General features: G+C 42.0%; 1 protein-coding gene across 4 annotated transcripts in view; it reads left to right on the top strand.

Annotated features, from left to right (window-relative positions):
• The window catches only part of ASAP1 (ArfGAP with SH3 domain, ankyrin repeat and PH domain 1), a 2547392-nt gene that overhangs the window by 42450 nt on the left and 2484685 nt on the right, over positions 1–20257 (top strand). The window lies entirely within an intron of this gene.

Genomic DNA, 20257 nt, shown 5'->3' with positions numbered 1-20257 from the left:
TAACAATATGTGCATGTTAGTCATGCAGGCCAACTGGTTTTAGTGCTGCCACTTTGCGATACAGGTAGTATATCAAGCTGAATAGAACAAGGGCTCATCTCTGTAGATATTCAAAGCAACCACTGACCCCTTTTCCAACAAAAGCTGACATAACTAGCCAAACATATTTATTGCACCCTCCCCTAAGCTGAACAGGTCAGACTAGCAATCTGGACGGCCCATCATAAGTAAACAAGTAGGACAGAGATTCTGCTGAACTTCTCATTGAAGGCAGCCTATACACACTTTAAACTTATGTTTAAGTTGTCCTTATTTAAGTTTTGCACTGTAAAAGCCTATTAGTGATATGTATGGTCCTGTAGTAAGAAGTTGCTCTCGGTTGTCATGGAAAGGCTAATTAATAAGTAACACTGTAGCATATTTTCCCCAGTGTTTGATGCTATTTAGACATGTAAAGCAGCCTCTATGCCTTTTGTAACCTTGCTTTACATTCTCTTAAATCCCTGTGTTCAAACCCTTTAGTTCATGCTCCCACCACTATGCATTTCACAGTTTTCCTCCTAAGTGATTTGAACCGCTCACATAAAATTGCATTTCTCTTTGCCTGTATTAGTTCATATTCTGCTGATATGCTTTCTGTAGTGTAGAATACTGACGTGTGGGTTACCTGAATACTTTTTGCATGCCAAACTGAGTAAAAGCATTAGTTGATTCTCCTTGAGGATCTTATTTTTATAGGAGCTTCAGATGAAAGGCTTTCATCAGGAAAATCAGATAGGACCTCTGTAAAATATTATAGCTAGCCGCTGACTTTCAGGGTGATGCAGTTGTATTTCTTTAACCTTTTTTTCTGTTATCTTAGTGAACACATTTCTCATATCTGTTCAATATACATTTAATTTCCTGTCATCAAACTTGCTAATAAAAGAAAATTGTCAGTTCATGTATTTTGTATTTTAAGAATTATCCATAATCAGCATTTAATGTACAATTTGTACTAACTCTACTGACTTCATTCAGCGTGTGTGTGTGTGTGTGTGTGTGTGTGTGTGTGTGTGTGTGTGTGTGTGTGTGTGTATATGTGTCTGTGTATTTGTGTGTCTGTGTATTTGTGTGTGTATGTATGTGCAGTTTTTCAAAATCTTTTTTTTTGCTTATGAATTCTGTTTTGTAATTTCATTCCACAAGCTCTTTTTGTTGCCTACTCACAGCATTAAAAATATTTGAGGAAATCATTGGACATGCCCACTGCATAACCTTACACCTAGCTCCCAGATTGCAGACCCTTGAGCAACAGTTGCAGTACCCTGTTTCTCTCTTTCTCCCAGTCTCTCACTCTGTGAGTTTCACATTTTAAGGAAACCTGTTACAGAGAAGCTGAAGACAAATACCAGAAGGTCCCCAAAGACTAGCAGCATATGAAGCTGCAGTGGCTGCTTTCCATCCTGATGGTAACAGGGCAGCAAGTTAGTGGTTGTAATAGTAGTATAACCAATACTGGTGCAAGTTAGTGGTTATAATGGTAGTATAACCAATAGTGATGCAAGTTAGTGGTTGTAATAGTAGTATAACCAATACTGGTGCAAGTTAGTGGTTATAATGGTAGTATAACCAATAGTGATGCAAGTTAGTGGTTGTAATAGTAGTATAGCCAATACTGGTGCAAGTTAGTGGTTATAATGGTAGTATAACCAATAGTGATGCAAGTTAATGGTTATAATGGTAGTATAACCAATACTGGTGCAAGTTAGTGGTTATAATGGTAGTATAACCAATAGTGATGCAAGTTAGTGGTTGTAATAGTAGTATAACCAATACTGGTGCAAGTTAGTGGTTATAATGGTAGTATAACCAATAGTGATGCAAGTTAGTGGTTATAATGGTAGTATAACCAATAGTGATGCAAGTTAGTGGTTGTAATAGTAGTATAACCAATACTGGTGCAAGTTAGTGGTTATAATGGTAGTATAACCAATAGTGATGCAAGTTAATGGTTATAATGGTAGTATAACCAATACTGGTGCAAGTTAGTGGTTATAATGGTAGTATAACCAATAGTGATGCAAGTTAGTGGTTATAATGGTAGTATAACCAACAGTGATGCAAGTTAGTAGTTGTAATAGTAGTATAACCAATACTGGTGCAAGTTAGTGGTTATAATGGTAGTATAACCAATAGTGATGCAAGTTAGTGGTTGTAATAGTAGTATAACCAATACTGGTGCAAGTTAGTGGTTATAATGGTAGTATAACCAATAGTGATGCAAGTTAGTGGTTGTAATAGTAGTATAACCAATACTGGTGCAAGTTAGTGGTTATAATGGTAGTATAACCAATAGTGATGCAAGTTAATGGTTATAATGGTAGTATAACCAATACTGGTGCAAGTTAGTGGTTATAATGGTAGTATAACCAATAGTGATGCAAGTTAGTGGTTGTAATAGTAGTATAACCAATACTGGTGCAAGTTAGTGGTTATAATGGTAGTATAACCAATAGTGATGCAAGTTAGTGGTTATAATGGTAGTATAACCAATAGTGATGCAAGTTAGTGGTTGTAATAGTAGTATAACCAATACTGGTGCAAGTTAGTGGTTATAATGGTAGTATAACCAATAGTGATGCAAGTTAATGGTTATAATGGTAGTATAACCAATACTGGTGCAAGTTAGTGGTTATAATGGTAGTATAACCAATAGTGATGCAAGTTAGTGGTTATAATGGTAGTATAACCAACAGTGATGCAAGTTAGTGGTTGTAATAGTAGTATAACCAATACTGGTGCAAGTTAGTGGTTATAATGGTAGTATAACCAATAGTGATGCAAGTTAGAGGTTGTAATAGTAGTATAACCAATACTGGTGCAAGTTAGTGGTTATAATGGTAGTATAACCAATAGTGATGCAAGTTAGTGGTTATAATAGTAGTATAACCAATACTGGTGCAAGTTAGTGGTTATAATGGTAGTATAACCAATAGTGATGCAAGTTAGTGGTTATAATAGTTGTATAACCAATACTGGTGAAAGTTAGTGGTTATAATGGTAGTATAACCAATAGTGATGCAGGTTAGTGGTTATAATAGTAGTATAACCAATACTGGTGCAAGTTAGTGGTTATAATGGTAGTATAACCAATAGTGATGCAAGTTAGTGGCTGTAGTAGTAGTATAACCAATACTGGTGCAAGTTAGTGGTTATAATGGTAGTATAACCAATAGTGATGCAAGTTAGTGGTTATAATAGTAGTATAACCAATACTGGTGCTAGTGGTTATAATAGTGCTAGGCCTGGGGCAGGGAAGCAAGATAGTAGTTATAATGGAGTCAGGACATCTCATCACAATATCAATCCATCAAAATACCAATGCATCAAAAGTGTCTCTCAGGAGTTAGAAAAGCAAGATTTTTTTATATGGGGATTGTTCCAATAGTACCTCTATATACATATATATATATATATATATATATATATATGTATGTACATATGTACGTATGTGTATATATGTATGTATATATATATATATATATATATATATATATATATATATATATATATATATATATATATATAATTTATTTATTTGCATTTGTTTATTTGCATTTTGCCCACTGGGCCAAAAAGTGCCCATTTTTCAGTAGAGGCCTGGGGTGAAAAGCTCCACATACAAAAGAAATTTAAATACAATCACAATTTACACATACACGGAGAAATAACAACTTAAAAAAACAGACATGCAAGCTTATCATAAATTTATAGCTAGAATAACAAAGGCAGTATACATTATATACAAAATATACAAAGTACGATATATCATCTGCTTTGGATACTGTAAAATGAAGACAGCAAGAGATAGTTGCATAACTGTGTATATATATATATATATATATATATATATATATATATATATATATATATATATATATATAGGTTCATAGGTGTGTAATAGGCTAATGGCCCTGGGGCCTTTACAAGCCTACCATATGATTTCCCTGGCATAGTGCCACCCGACCTTAGTTCCCAGTGCCTCTGTCGAGTAGAGCCACTGGAGTTATCCCTGGGGTGAATTTTCTATTTCCCATCCACTCATCAAGATTTCTCTTGAAGAGGGTCAGCGAGGTGCTCTGCTTGATATGTATGGGAAGTCTATTCCATAGCATGGGCAGTCTCTGGGTAATGAACCTGTCCCTCCAGCATGTTCTGTTAATTGTGGTAATGAGGTTGAGGTCTCTGAAGTGTGTGGTACGGAGGGATTGGGATTTCTTTAGATGTAGCATTTCTAACAAAGTTGGGTCAGACATGGCTTTGTAAGTCAAGCAGAGATCGCCTCTAAGCAGGTGATATGAGATTTTTCTGAGTTTGTCCATATAGGACAAGTGTTTAAGGCCTAGGATCCTCTTCGTGAAGTACTTCTGTGGCCTCTCCAGCTGTTGCAGGTGTCTAGTGAGGTACATGCCAAATCGGGCATTATACTCTGTGATTAGTCTAAAGAGTAGAGAGAGGCGATGACCTCTTTCTTCCTGGATGCAAAACCCTTGGTAATGAGATGTGCCACATAGAAGGATTTTCGGACCACAGTGGCAATGTGGTGGTGGATGGAGAGGTTGCTGTCATCCTGTGTCCCCAGATCTCATATAACTCTTCAGTGTTCAGTGGGCTCCCATCAATGTGGTAATTAGTGGGAACTGAGTTGTTCTCAAAAGGAATCATGACACATTTTTTGGCATTAAGCTCAAGGCTATGGTTTCGACATCAGTCAATGGTCTCAGTGAGGCCTTTCTGTAGGATGTCTAAATCATTTGGGGAGTTAATTATGGCTCCCAGCTTGCAGGCGTCTATGAACTTGGTCAGCCAGAGTCCCTCCGTGTTGGCCTGGACTTCTGAGAAATAGATGCCAAACAGGAGAGGGCCCTGGACCGATCCCTGTGGGACTCCACTCGTTACTGGTCGGCAGTCTGACTTGGAGTCCACTACTTTCACACTGTGGCTTCTATCTGTGAGCCAATTTGCAACCCACCTAGTGATATAGGGGTTGATGCCAAGTCTGGTGAGTTTATCAATAATTCCTGAGTGGGGAATGGTGTCAAAGGCCTTGGCCAGATCGAGGTAGGCTGTGTGAACTGCCTTGCCCTCATCCACAGCTCTGGTGACTGACTCAAACAAGTCAACCTGGTTGAGCAGGCATGATCTACCTTTCACAAAACCAAATTGTGTGGGATCTAGAGTTTTGAGATTCCCTATATCCTTGTTAATTACGTCCATAATGATGCACTCCATAGCCTTACATATCAGACTCGTCAGGCTAATGGGGCGAAAATTCCTAGGATCTGTAGTCGCTCACCCTTTATGGAGAGGGATGACTGTAGCAGTGCACCATTCAATAGGGACAAAGCCTGAGGTGAGGCTGTGATTGAACAGGGCACACAGATGTGGTTCAATTCACTTTGTAGTTCATGTAGAACACTTCCAGGGATATTATCAGGTCCCATGGAAGCTGTATTCTTGGCCTTGGACAATGCAGCTTTAACCTGTGCTGCAGTAATGCTGGGTGCTTGGCATTCCTCTGGTATTGTGATTGGTCCTTTGGGGGGTAAAATTGGCACTGAATCTGTCAGACAGTATGTTGGCAATATCTGTTGGCTCAGTATAGGAGGTACCATTGTGCAGTAACTCAGAGCAAACCTGGGTATTGTCGTGGAGATTCTTGATATAACTATAGAAGGGTTTGTAGCTGTTTTTAGTGCTTGCTGCAATTCTGCCTTCATAGCTGGCTTTAGGGGTTTTGATGAGGGATCTCAACTTTTTGTTGAGGCTAATAAGGGAGTTTTTCCACTCTTGGGACTTCACCTTTTTCTGCAACAGTTTCTTCCTTCTGTTGTAGAGTTTATTTATGGCAGGGGACCACCAGATTGGCTTCATTTTTTTGGAGGAGAGTATCTTGGTTTTGTTGGGTATGGCTAGTTCCATGCATTTATGTGCGTGTTCATACAGTGCATTGGTGTATGATTTGGCAGTCATGCATCTATTTTCCATTGACATGGGTGCTGTGAAGTTAGCCACCTCTGTTTTTAGGAGCCCAAAGTCAGCTTTGGAGAAGTTTTTCATGGTGGTTACCTTTGCGGAGGGGTGTGGGTGAGATGTGGATTTCCATGGTGATTAGTTTGTGGTCAGATCTAACCAGGGAGGAATTGACTATTGGTGTAGAGCAACAGTCGCCCATAGTAGCAATAACCAGGTCAAGGATGTTGCTTCCTCTAGTGGGGGTAAGAATGAGCTGGTCCAGTGCTTTGGAATTGATGAATTCCAGCAAGCGTTGGGCCAGTGTGTTGGTGCATGAGTAGTTTTCCCAGTTGATGGAGGGGTAGTTGAAGTCACCTAGTATGAGAGTGTTGGTTTGGACCCTGATAGTTTCCAGGGTGCTTAGGAACATGGAGTGAGAGTCTACAACATGAATCGCCGTCTTACCCAATGTTAGTTGTACCAGAAGTATCTCAGATGCATTTTGCTGGGCTACTAGTCTGGAGATGTGCATATCCTTTATGAATATGGAGACACCACCACCTTTGGAGCTTTGCTCCATGTTCTGGGGCCGAAAGGTATGGAATGAGTTATAGCCTGGCAGGGCAGGGGTGCTTTCTGTTGCTTTAAACCAGGTCTCCATTACAGCACAAATGTCAATGTTCTCCATTTTGACGAGTGCTTTGAGCAAGTGCATCTTGAGATTTAGACTTCTAGCATTGAGCAGCATGACCCTCAGATTGCTTTTATTTATAGCTGTTATGGTGGAAATTTGGTCTTTGGAACATTGCCTAAAAAGGCACTATAGGGGTGGCAAGAGCCTTAGCCAGTATCCGGAAACCCAGGGGTGACAGATGCAGGCCATCTCTGGCAAAGCATCGAGGTCTGTCAATCATGTCATCCCAAGCAGACAGATACTGGATCCTCTTAGAACGACACGAGAAACGTAGCCAATTGTTGAAGTCAATTATTTTCAGCTTGTATTGCGGTGTCATTCTGGGAGATGGTAGGATGCTCCTCAGGGCAAGGGTCATACCTACCTGGGCCACATAATCCAAGAGCTCCACCACATCTCTTTTCATGTAATCCAGTGAGGTGCATCTCAGGTCATACACGCCCACATGGACAGTGACAGAGTCATACCTGTACTTGTTGTGGAGTGACTTGAGTGTGTGTGTTATGTGTCAGAGTCTGGCACCTGATAGACAGCTGACTGTTACCTTCTCCTTATTCAACCTAGTGAGTGGGACATCAGTATGCCTCACTATTGAGTCACCTCTGATTATTGTATTGGGCAAGGTGTTTTGCCTTAGGGGGCTTAGGCTGTGGGGCACACTGTGTAGGTGAGCTATGTGTCTTGTGGTTTGTGCTGTGTTGTAGTGGCCAAGTGCATTTCTGCCTTGGAGGTTTCTGCTGTTTGAGTAGATTTCTATTGAGAGCCTCTGCGAACGTGGATGTGTGGTTTGTGTTTTTATGTGAGAGCTGTGATGGTGGGTGTTCTGGAGGGCTATGTGTTGCATGTTGTGTGGTGCAGGTGTTGACCTTCTCCTCTTGACCAGCTATTCCGGTCTTGGCTTGAGAGTGCATGGCTTCAGTTTGGATATATAAGTGCATCTCTCACAAGTGTGCGTGCTGGGAGGTAAGAGGAGGGGGTTGTCTCTGTACATGAGGCAGTTGCTACACTGCCTCAGAATAGTCAAGTTCACCAAGTTAATAGAAGAAAGCAAAGGGAACTGACCTTTAGACATGTCAGGAGGGATGGTCATTATTACTAAGTACCAGAGCTATTTCCTTATATATTCCTTTTACAGGAAAAATGTCACTCAAGGTGTCTGAGTCTGTACAGAGCACAGCCAAACACTTGAGGGGAAACTAATACATAGATTCTGAAAATTTAAGGATGAAGTTGTGAAGATTGGGGAAAGATGGGTGAAGGCTGTCAGCCTAGTCAAATAGAATTTGATACATAATTCTGTCATTTGTATAAATAAATGTAAAATACAGGCTTGTGTTTTTAAATGAAAGAAAACACTGTAAAATGTGAACTTCAAGATTGTTGCAACATTGCCATCTGCTGTAAGGAAAATCAAGCCAAGCATTTCAAATGTTCTTTGAAGTTACAATTATCTAAAAAATGGTGCCAAAGCGACTGGCTGAACACATACTTTCTATTGTCTTAACTTAAGGAATAATTGTTAGAGTATACATATGAAATGTCTTTTATTGTTGTAGTTTCCTGAGCAGGTGCTAGCTTGCTAAATAATGCAGTCTGTGGCCTGGGAACTCCAGACTAAGTGTCAAGATGATGTAATGTGAATACTGAGAAAACCAAGTGTCAAAATGATGTAATTTGGGAGGTGCCATAGCAGAGCTTTTGTTAGTGTTTTAAAAACTAATGTTCAGTGAGAGACTAAAAGCATTTGTTTTGGACCAACAACCCCAGCACTGCTTATTGTGCTGTATGTAAGTAAGATTATAGCACTGTGTTTTCTCTTAGATTAGCTAAAGATTAGAAAATTAGATTAAGTGTTTTTCTTTGACATCAGACCTGTCCTACTGTATTATTTTAAGTTTCTGTGTGATCTCTGAACTCTTGGATATCTCTGTGATGTAGTAATATTGCCTTGTGTTTTAATTATTTATTATTAAATATTTTAAAAACCTTTACCTGTGGCTGGTTTGTGTAGAAGTAGGCTCTAGAGTACATTGCATATTTATAGAGTTCATTGTAATAGGCCACTCTAATAAGCTTTAGACTGAATAGTCACATTACCAATTGGATAATAATATTGCACAGTAATAATTGGACACCCTTTCAAGGGCCTTTGGGTAGCTGATAATAATATTAGCTGGTGGTGGCAGAAATGACTACTGTGTAGTCTGGGTAAAGGGGCACAGCTGGAGAATCTGTGTCAGCCTTCCCAGGAGTGTCTGTGAAGTTGTATAAATACTTATCTCAAAGAGTGTGTGGTGCGTCAGCTACCTGTCAGGGACACGAAGCAATGGTTGGACAGAGAGGGTACTGGAGGTTAGCTTGCCAGCTAGGCTGAGATCTGGACCCCATAGCTGTGCCAGTGGGGAGTCTTATTGTGGACCTGGAGAGCAAGGGAGAAACCAGCCCCAGACTGACTGTGATCTCTGTGTGCACTTAAGGGAAATTGTACTTTACTGTGTGTATTAGTTATCCTTTCCTGTTCTAGGAGATGACCTCCCTGGTGTTAGTGGTGAGGATTGAGGCTCCTTGATTGCTGGGCCAGGGCACGGTCATCACATAGTGATGGCTGTGGTTGGGATAACATATCCTCACATCTGTTTGGCAGTGGTGTGGGTAGAGTGAAACCTGTAGCTTATGTACAGTGATCTCTGGAAGTGTTTTGTACTCTAAATCAGCCACACAGAGTATACTCAGAATTCAGATCACAATTGTTTTATTTCTTTTGTTAGCTTAGTTAGTCAGGGTGAGCAGGCAGCATGTCAGCACAGGAATATGGAAATCTGACAAGGAGGCAGCTGGTGGAGATGTGCCAGGCTAGGGGACTGGTGCATGGAAACCTGACTAAGGCAGACCTCATTGCAGCCTTGGTTACAACTGCATCAGAAAACAGCATCCAGGAAGACAATCAGACTGGCAGTGGAGATTCAATATCCTCAGAGAATGGACAGCTCAACCTTTCTGTGAAGGACAATTGGACTGGCAGTGGAAATACAATACCCTCAGAGAATGGACAGCTCAACCTTTCTGCAATGGACTTGAAAATCCAGCTGGAGCTAAAGAGACTTGAGTTGGAGGTCAGGCGTTTGGAGATAGAAGATGAAGAAAATGAGCATCAGAGGAAGCATGAGAGGGAAATGCTGACTCTTCGCCAGAGTCATTAAGGTAATGGGGAAGGGAGTAACTGGACCCCAGAAGCACAACAGGTCAGTAAATTTCTTCCACAATTTAAGGAGGGGGATAATTTTGATAGTATCATTCACATGTTTGAAAGGGTATGCAAACAGTATAGTGTTGACCAAAGGCTCTGGGTACGGTTCCTGACCCCCTTACTCCATGGGAAAGCTGTAACTTGTATATCACAAATGCCTGACTCTGTCTGTTTTGTTTATACTGCTGTAAAGAAATGTCTGTTACAATGTTTTAAGCTAACACCTGAAATGTATAGGAAAAAGTTTCGTGAGCATAGACGCAAGGCAGATGAAAATGTATGTACATATGTTGCTGAACTGAACACTTATTTTCATAGCTGGGTGAGTGGATGTCAGGTCACCACTTTTGAAGGGCTCTCAGACCTTTTGGTGAGGGGAACAAGCCCTTAGCACTTTGCCTGAGGACATGAGCATCTGGTTAGCTGATAGACAATGTGCTACTTCAGATGAGTTGGGGAAGAAGGGAGACCTATACCTGGCCTGCAGGGCAACCCTGCACAGGAAGGGGACCCCAGTACTGCTCATGGGTCTAAAGGAACTCATGGTGGGCAGCACAGACTGCCCCAACAGAATCCACCAGTAGCAGGGGAAGCCACTAGTCCAGGTACACATCCAGGAGCTAGGGTTAAATGTTTTGAATGCAACCAGTGGGGCCAAGTGGCATACAGGTGTCCATGGAGGCAAGGTGGGGAACCAAAGGTGAGGGAGCCATTAAGTAGGAAAGACAAAATGCCAGTAGTGGGTTGTCTTGAGACAATGGGGGTATGGCACTACCATCCTGCAGATGTCCTGAGAGGGAAGGATTTGGATGAGGCAGTCCCATGTACTTATGCAGTCATACGCATTGAGGCTAGGAGAAAAGCATGTGGGTCTGGTAGCCTGGGGGAGACCCAGCCAGGCTGCATACTTCAGCCAGGACTGCTTAGGTGGTTACTTCAGGAAGCGCGCTATGCTGTAGCAGTGAGACTGAATGTGAGCCACAGCTGCTTGTGGGTACTGATGTTCCCTTGGACAGGGTAACTGCAAAGGTAGAGGTGAGTAGTAATACCCGGGCTGACAGTGAGGCACCACTGTCAGAGGATGCCAGCCTTCCTGTGGAAGGGGAGCTGGGAAGGGTTACAAGGAGAGAGTTGAGACAGGCTCAGCTCAAAACCTTGCATTGCAAGGCTTGAGGCAGGTAGCTAGGGAGGCACCTGATTCTCAAGGGAAGGGGGGAATCTGTGTACTGGGACAAAGGGTTACTTTACAGAGAGTGGACCCCTGAGGGAGGGCTAGAATGAGAGAGAGTACAGCAGTTGGTAGTGCTTAGAGCTTAACGTCTGGTGCTTCTAGCCATAGCCCATGATATTCCCTTTGCAGGTCATATGGGCATAAAATGTACAAAGGGGCGTATTATGCAAAACTTCTATTGGCCTCGAATTTCCAAAGATGTAACAGGGTACTGCAGGACCTGTGAGCAGTGCCAAAAGGTAGGAAAGGCAGGACACAAGGTGAGAGCTCCTTTGATGCCTTTGCCTGTGATTGAGGAGCCATTTCAGATGGTAGCTATGGATATTGTGGGTCCTCTGAGTACCCCAAGTTCCACGGGGAAAAGGTATATCCTAGTGGTAGTGGATTATGCTACACAATACCCTGAGTCAGTGGCTTTGTCCTCCATTGAGGCAGAGAAGGTAACAAATGCTTTGTTAGAGATTTTCAGCAGGGTGGGTTTCCCAAAAGAAATACTGACTGACCGAGGTGCCAATTTCATGTCAGACCTGCTGGCTTGTCTGTGGAAGTCCTGTGGGGTGAAGCACATGAAGACCACCCCCTACCATCCCCAGACTAATGGTCTTGTTGAGAGGTTAAACTCTACAATCAAGTCCATGCTACGGGCATTTGCAGATCAGTTTAAGAGGGAGTGGGACAAATATTTGCACCATCTGTTGTTTGCTTACAGAGTGGTTCCCCAGGAATCCGTAGGTTTTTCACCCTTTGAGTTGCTGTATGGGTATAGGGTGAGGGGACCTCGGGATTTAATTCGAGATGAGTGGGAAGGTGAGTGTGAGTCTCACAAGGGGTCTGTTGTGGCATACGTCCTAAACCTCAGGACAAGGCTCAGGGAACTCATGGGCTTGGCCCAGGAGAACCTGGCAGAAGCCTAACAACAGAAAAAGGTGTGGTATGACTGGAATGATCGAGCTAGAGAATATGCTGTGGGGCAGCAGGTAATGGTTCTCATTCCTGTCAGACACAACAAGCTGCAAGCAGCTTGGGAGGGACCCTACAAGGTGGTAAAAAAGGTAATTGATGTTAACTACATGGTGGAACTGCTAGGCAAATGGCAGGGGCACAGATTGTACCATGTTAACATGATGAAACCTTACCATGATAGGGAGACCCTTGTGCTGAGCATTTTCAGTGGATTGCAGTTGGATTCTGAGGGAGATCTGGTGACGGATCTCCTCAGTGAGGCTCGGGCTGACACCTCGGTGGAAGGGGTAGCAATATCCGAGCAGTTATCTCCTACCCAGGTTCGAGAAATCTGAGCAATGTTGCAGGAATTTGGGGCTGTGTTCACTGGAAAACCAGGGTGCACCCACCTGGTGCAGCACCAGGTGGATACAGGACCCCAAAGGCCTATTAGACAGGCCCTTTATAGGGTCCCTGAGAGAGTCAAACAGACTCTTAGTGAAGAGGTACAGGAGATGTTAGAACTAGGGGTGATTCAAGAGTCCAACAGTCCCTGGGCCTCATCGGTGGTGTTGGTGCCAAAGAAGGATAGCAGCACCAGGTTCTGTGTGGATTACAGGAAATTAAATAGTCACACAGAATCAGATGCTTACCCCATGCCTAGGACAGACGAGGCCCTAGAGCAGCTGGGTGGGACTAAATATCTTACAACCATTGATTTTACCAAGGGTTACTGGCAAGTGCCCTTGACTCCCAATGCTGAAGAGAAGTCAGCCTTTGTGACTCCTTTTGGCTTGTACGAGTTCACAAAGATGCCCTTTGGGATGAAGAATGGCTGCAGCAACTTTCCAGAGGCTGGTGGATAATATCCTAGCAGGAGCAGGAGGGTTTGCCCTTGCTTACCTAGATAATATTGCCATCTACAGCCATTCCTGGCAAGAGCACCTTCAGCATGTCAGGGAGGTGCTGGGCAGACTACAGAGGGCAGGGTTAATCATTAAGCCGAGCAAATGTTCGGTGGGTATGGCAGAGGTCTCCTACCTAGGACATAGAGTGGGGAGTGGTAAGATAAGGCCAGAACCTGCCAAAGTGGAAGATATTCAGGCATGGCCTGCACCTGCTACTAAAAAGCAGGTGAGGGTATTCTTAGGGACAGCAGGGTACTACAGAAAGTTTGTCCCCAGTTATAATACCATAGCTGCTTCTCTCACAGACCTGACAAGGAAGAACAGGTCAGATAGGGTAGTGTGGACCCCAGTATGTGAGAAGGCATTTCAGAAGCTTAAAAAAGCTTTGGGAGGATGCCCTGTGTTAGCCAGTCCAGATTACAGCAAAGAATTTGTTGTGCAGGTGGATGCTTTGAACCATGGGGTGGGGGCTGTACTTAGCCAGATTTCTTCAAAGGCTGAAGAGCACCCAGTGGTTTTTCTCAGTCATAGACTCCAACCCAGGGAGGAATGCTATGCAGATGTAGAAAAGGAATGTTTAGCTATAGTGTGGGCATTGCAGAAACTTCAGCCTTTTCTGTATGGAAGAAAATTCAGTGTAATGACAGACCACAACCCTCTAATATGGTTAAACAGAGCCAGTCAGCAAAATGCCAAATTGCTAAGATGGAGCCTGGGTTTGCAAGCATATGATATGTCAGTGGAAGTAGCGATGCTAATGCAGATGGGCTCCCAAGACAGGGAATGGGGTGAGGTACCCTCAGATAGAGCTAACCCTCTGATAGAGCTAACCCCCAAGGGTCACTTGAAAAACTAGCTTGAGTTCTCCAGGGGGGGAAGAGATGTGAAGAATGGGGAAAGATGGGCATAGGCTGTCAGCCTAGTCAAATAGAATCTGATACATAATTCTGTCATTTGTATAAATAAATGTAAAATACAGGCTTGTGTTTTAAATGAAAGAAAACACTGTAAAATGTGAACTTCAAGATTGTTGCAACATTTCCATCTACTGTAAGGAAAATCAAGCCAAGCATTTCAAATGTTCTTTGAAGTTACAATTATCTAAAAAATGGTGCCAAAGCGACTGGCTGAACACATACTTTATATTGTCTTAACTTAAGGAATAATTGTTGAGTATACATGTGAAATGTCTTTTATTGTTGTAGTTTCCTGAGCAGGTGCTAGCTTGCTAAGTAGTGAAGTTTGTGGCCTGGGAACTCCAGACTAAGTGTCAAGATGATATAATGTGAATACTGAGAAAACCTAAGTGTCAAAATGATGTAATTTGGGAGGGGCCTTAGCAGAGCTGTTTGTTAGTGTTTTAAAAACTATTGTTCAGTGAAGGACTGAAAGCATTTGTTTTGGACCAACAACCCCAGCACTGCTTATTATGCTCTTTATGTATGTAAGTAAGATTATAGCACTGTGTTTTCTGTTAAGATTAGCTAAAGATTAGAAAGTTAGATTAAGTGTTTTTCTTTGACATCAGACCTGTCCTACTGTATTATTTTCAGTTTCTGTGTGATCTCTGAACTCTTTGATATCTCTGTGGTGTAGTAGTATTGTCTTGTGTATTAATTATTTATTATTAAATATATTAAAAACCTTTACCTGTGGCTGGTTTGTGTAGAAGTAGGCTCTAGAGTGCATTGCATATTTATAGAGTTTATTGTAATAGGCCACTCTAATAAGCCTTAGACTGAATTGTCACATTACCAGTTGGATAATAGTATTGCACAGTAATAATGGGACACCTTTTCAAGGGCCTTTGAGTAGTTGATATTAATATTGGCTGGTGGTGGCAGAAATTACTACCGTATAGTCTGGGTAAAGGGGCACAGCTGGAGAATCTGTGTCAGCCTTTCCCAGCAGTGTCTGTGAAGTTGTATAAATACTTATCTCAAAGTGTATGTGGTGTGTCAGCTATCTGGGCAGGGACACAAAGCACTGGTTTGACAGAGAGGGTATTGGAGGTTAGCTTGCCAGCTAGGCTGAGATCTGGACCCTATAGCTGTGCCAGTGGGGAGTCTTATTGTGGACCTGGCGAGCAAGGGAGTAACCAGCCCCAGACTGACTGTGATCTCTGTGTGCACTTAAGGGAAATTGTACTTGACTGTGTGTGTTAGTTATCCTTTCCTCTTCTAGGAGATGACCTCCCTGGTGTTAGTGGTGAGGATTGAGGCTCCTTGATTGCTGGGCCAGGGCATGGTCGTCACAGAAGTATTTAGGCATATATTCTGAAGTTAGAAAGAAATCAAGCAGTACTTACTAAAAATAAAGAATTAGCTTCACTTGTTCACTTTTCTGTTGTGAGTTGTCCATGCAAAAGTAAGAAATACTTTCCTTATGCTTTCTTCTTTGGTACTCTTTTTCATCTGCCTTATTAGTCCAGTGGCTGCTCTGCCTTCATACAGTCGGCCCACCTGTTTCATGGGACAAGAGATGGGCATCCCCAGGCCAGGGGAGAGCTGTATAGCTCATTCATTAATGTCCAGGTAACCTAACTAACCTATTCATTCTCCAATAACAAGAGACAGATGGTACTGAATGGTCCCACTCTGCTCCCCCAGATGGTGCATCCCCTCTCCTCTGCAGCAGTTCTTAGAGCTTCACTGTGTGCTGCCTGCCACAGGAGTATTCCTTTGTGCACTCACTCACTCACTCTACTATGTGTATATGTATGATGGCAGCTCGTACTCATAGGCTTGTATTCCACAGATGCTCCACCTAGTGCACTGAGTAGGTGTGTCCCAAGTGCTGAGTGAGCGCCACATCCTTCCCACCAAAAATGGGCAAGCCAACTTTGTCCTACCTGGCCACCCCCATCAGGCATTTAAGCCACTAATCAAATTCAGTTCACTTGGGTTGTAGTCAGGGCTTTATCCCTCAATACTGGTCAATGTCACCCTGGGGATCATGCCAGTCACCCTGCCAGACAGGGGCCCAGAGAAGTAAATATTGTGGGAAGAAATATCCAGGGAATTGGGAATTGTTATGGCTAGGCTTGCATAGGCCCTAGGGCCGATAGCCTAGTACCAACCTATGAACCTATACTACCAGAGCTACAGTAACTTTTATATCCTCAGACCCCTAGGAGAAAAAAGAAAAATATAATATGTAATTTTCTATTAATTATTGTGAATTTATATAGAGATTATTTAGTCCAAATAGTAATGCTGGATGGTTTGTTTATACTATTAAGATATGACTCTGTGACTCTGCACTACCCACCACATTGTCCTAAAAAACAAAAAAGCTATGCAGGAGCACACTTGTAGTACTATTTCCATGTCAACATCACTAAACAGTACTCTTTGCTATCTTCATGAATAGCAATTGCAAGTGATTGTCACCCAGACATTCTTTTCCAAAACCAAGTTCTCTTGAAACACATCAGCAATATAATTATGTTATATGGAATGTACCAGTTGTTCGTTTTAATTAACTTTGACACGAACATGTTCGTTTGTGGCAGATCTATTCTGAGATCCCTGACAGCAGCACCAGCAACAAAGAACCCTTTCCCTGCTGACACCAAATGGTGGGCATCTCAGTTACTGTTAACAGTCTAAGGTCAGTCTTGGACAATCAGTCATGTTGCTGCTTCCACAGAGTGGTGATCACAAGGTGTTGTTATGTCAAGCACATCAGCACCCACAATTCAGGAAAAAGTACTAAGTTCAGTGTCCTTATCTTAGTCCCACTTTGGAGCTTCTTCCACATTTGCTTCACCCACTGATGGCTCTTTTTTTTGCTTTGTTCACTGTTCCTGCCACTGTTGCCATCACTGCATTTTCCCACAGAGGATGCTTGTTTCATAAGTGTAGCATACACTTCACAGTGCCAGTCTCTGTGCACAGTTAAATGTGCTGATATGGTCATTCACTTATGAGAGATCAATGAAGGCACATCCTGTCTGATCCCTGAATTGACCATGTTTGGTATTTCAAACTCTGATGACAGTATGATACCCCATAAAAAGGATTTGCACCCGTGATTTAGAATATGAGATATTCTATTGATCAGACGTCATTATCCTTTCTTAAGGTACTTGACACTCTTAAAGCAGCAGTGCCAGTAATTAATATCGTAATAACAAACCAGCAGAGGAAGAATGTACATTAGCTTGTCCATGTGATGTCACTGCACTGTACATTAGCTTGTCCATGTGATGTCACTGCACTGTACATTAGCTTGTCCATGTGATGTCACTGCACTGTACATTAGCTTGTCCATGTGATGTCACTGCACTGTACATTAGCTTGTCCATGTGATGTTACTGCACCATACATTAGCTTGTCCATGTGATGTCACTGCACTGTTTTTACTGTTCTTGACACTGTTGCATCCTTGCCAGCATTATATACCAGAACATATTGTGATACGTACAGATCCTACAGGCTATGTACAGCTCACACAGCTGCTAATATACTTGCAGTAATCAGTTTCTCTCATTAACAAAGATTTTTTTTTCACTAGTCTGACATAGTTTGTAACAGGCCTTGGCAGAGTGGGCAAAGCAGACAAAAATGTCACTACATCTTTCTCCCTGTGACATTTTTTAACAATTAAGAATTGTAAAGCAGTGCAGTTTCTAAGGATTGCTGAAGAATTCTCCTTCACAAATATATTTTGCTTCCTTAGCCAGATTTTCTTTGTTTCAGTGATTGTGTGTGCCTTTGATAAACACCTGCACTTAGCACAATCTATAGCATTTGCTCAAATTGGTACACTGCTTTTTACTGGAACACTTGCTGGTTGTTGAATCAGAAATGTTGCTGCTGTTTGTGACATTGTACATATCTGCATGGGCCCAAAGCTGTACTCAAGAATGCTGTCATGAAGGTATATGGCCTTGCTGCAGTTTGGCCACTGATGCACATGTGTAGCCTTAAATGGCCACAGTGGGAATTGCTGCATTACAAAACATCCTTAATAGAGGCTACATCTCTGGCTTCATTTGTGGTGAGGAACACCTGTCGAAGATGTTGCAGAACAAAACTGTTAAGTGGAACAGGAATAAGTCATCAGCTTGCAGATAATGATATTTTCACAAATTTTTTTTTTAAATGACAGGTGAATTAACTTCATGGAACAACTAGCTGTTGTGCAGTAACATGATTATGGGGTAGCTTAGTGGATGCTCAGATGTGGACTTCTAAGCTGCATTTGTATTTGAGGTTGTCCCAGAAGAATATTCTGCATGTTTCAGTATGACTGGTTTTCTTCTTGCCATCACTACTTACTGTCTGTAGGATGTCACTGCTCAGTGCACTCACTTGTGAGATGTCACTGCTCAGTGCACTCACTTGTGAGATGTCACTGCTCAGTGCACTCACTTGTGAGATGTCACTGCTCAATGCACTCACTTGTGACCCAGTCCAGCAGTTTGAGGACTTCTAGCTAAAATGGATAACACAACAGGCTGCCATTGCTGTTATTGATGGACGGACAAGATTATCAGTAGTTCAAAGGGATATTGATCTTCAGCCTCCTCCTGTGCCACAGATCAACTTTGACTTTCAGGACCTCAACTGGCTGTGCCAGTACTTGTGTACCTTTCTGGCAGAAGTCCTACCACCAGCTTCACCTCTGCCATCCACCAGCTGTTTGCATCCATCTCAGGAACCTCCTGTTTGTAAGCTGGCCTTTTGGCCACCAGTACCACAGGGAGTCCTCCATTTTCATAACTGACATAAGCTTGACAGAGGTGGCATATTAAAATGGACTGATTCTTCAGCAGAGCCAATCGTACTGACCTCTAATGGTAATGATTCTGACATTTGGCTCTCAGCTGATACAACCTCATATAAAGTATTGTAAATATTAATGCAATATATACTGAACATTCTAAGCATTGTGCACTAATTATAACAATTATATGTGCATGTCAGGTGTTAAATTTGCCTCTAAATGTTTGTTCTGAACATTGTACATGTGACATGACATTTGTTTCTCTTGGCTAACTCAGGTTGGGGCTGAAAAGGTTCCCTGGAGGAGTCCACTCACCTGGTTAACAAAGTAAATAAATAAATAAATAAAACAGAAACTGTCGGGTCTCAGAGTAGCATGCTGGAATAGAAAAGAAGGTCATTACTTTTTGGTCTGCAGCTGTTAATTCTTACATTAATGCTGTCAAATGGATTTTTGCTTACAATATCAATTTTATGAAAATGTGGCAGCTCACCTGCTCTTTTTCATATGTCTTCATACCTCTCAACTGTCCAGATTTTTGCAGAATGTCTAGATTTTTGTCTCATATTTTTTGGTCTGTTCCCCATAAAATCTGTGATTTACTAGATTTTTGCAGCAAATTACCAAGGATTGAATTCACTAAACAATGACAGGCATTTGAGTTTCAGACTTCATATCCTTCAGAAAATGCATGGTAACAAGACATTTTATTATAAAATTTTTCTAAGCTTCTAAGATCAATATTTTAAAATTGTCCCTATTTTGGGGGGCTTTGTCCTCCCTTTTTTGGCTTTCTCCCGATTTTTTCTGTTGAGGTTGAGAGCTATGATGTCTATGATTAGCCTAGGACTATCCTTTCCTTCTGGCCATTCTATTTTCAAATGTGACTCGTGTTATGTAGTAGCATTCTTTAGCATCACATCAGCATTATCATCACTGTTACCATCACAGTATTACAAAACTGTGACTTGCTTCCCTTCCTTCTCCCTTTCATTGTTGTTTTCCCATGTATATACCCCTTACTGTACAACCTCCACTCCTTACTGCCTTATACTGCAGCAGGTCACTGTATTCTCAACGCACCACCACTGGATACTGTCTCACTCTCCTGATATTCATACACAGCCTCTGAAATGGTACTCACAGCATTTCCGACTCATTTGTCTCACATTTACCATCATCATTCCCTGTATGCACTGCTGCCTAGGTATAAGCTTTGAGATGTCAGAGGCTGGTTGGTTACTCAACAATCTGTTTTATTTCCATCTCCTGCTACAAAGAAGGAGACAGCACTGATGACAGCTCAGGTGTAGCTATCTAAAGTACTTAATAATGTGGAGGATTGACAACTTTACAGTCAAACCCTACAGGCATATAAAGACAGATACTCAAGGGATGTATTGCTTACTACACTAGTTTAGCTGATCTGCACAATTGACTGAGATGTAGGTGAGGTGGTCAGGCAGTACAAGTAAAAATGAACAACTGCAGATGGGTGGCAAAGG

The sequence above is a fragment of the Protopterus annectens genome, chromosome 3.part1, assembly GCF_019279795.1.
Source record: "Protopterus annectens isolate FY-2018-M chromosome 3.part1, PAN1.0, whole genome shotgun sequence".
NCBI lineage: Eukaryota > Metazoa > Chordata > Ceratodontiformes > Protopteridae > Protopterus > Protopterus annectens.
This window is presented reverse-complemented; position numbering and strand designations above follow the sequence as displayed.